This window comes from Psammomys obesus, unplaced genomic scaffold (assembly GCF_907164565.1).
Source record: "Psammomys obesus unplaced genomic scaffold, mPsaObe1.curated_primary_1811, whole genome shotgun sequence".
Classification (NCBI taxonomy): Eukaryota; Metazoa; Chordata; class Mammalia; order Rodentia; family Muridae; genus Psammomys; species Psammomys obesus.
In genome coordinates, this window is record NW_026593947.1 from 512,121 (window position 1) to 512,420 (window position 300).

A 300-nucleotide genomic window follows, 5' to 3' on the forward strand; every position below is an offset into this window, starting at 1 on the left:
AGAGGGGCAGGGAGGCAGAGAGGCAGGGAGGCAGAGGGAGGGAGATCTCTGGAACTCAACCAGGCAGCCTAATCTAATTGGCTATCCCCAGGTCAGTGAGGATCTGTCTCAAAACACAAGGAGGAAAGTGCCTGAGGAATGGCACCTGAGGTTGTCCTCTGGCCTCCACATTTATGATCATACTTGCACACCCCTCCCAAAGATAGACAGAAGACAGACAGATACACACACATGCATGAATATACCTGCTCATGACACACACACACACACACACACACACACACACACACACACACACAC

At 51.3% G+C, this 300-nt stretch overlaps 1 protein-coding gene across 5 annotated transcripts in view; it reads right to left on the minus strand.

Moving 5' to 3' along the window:
• The window catches only part of Nrp1 (neuropilin 1), a 142,262-nt gene that overhangs the window by 28,685 nt on the left and 113,277 nt on the right, over window positions 1-300 (minus strand). The window lies entirely within an intron of this gene.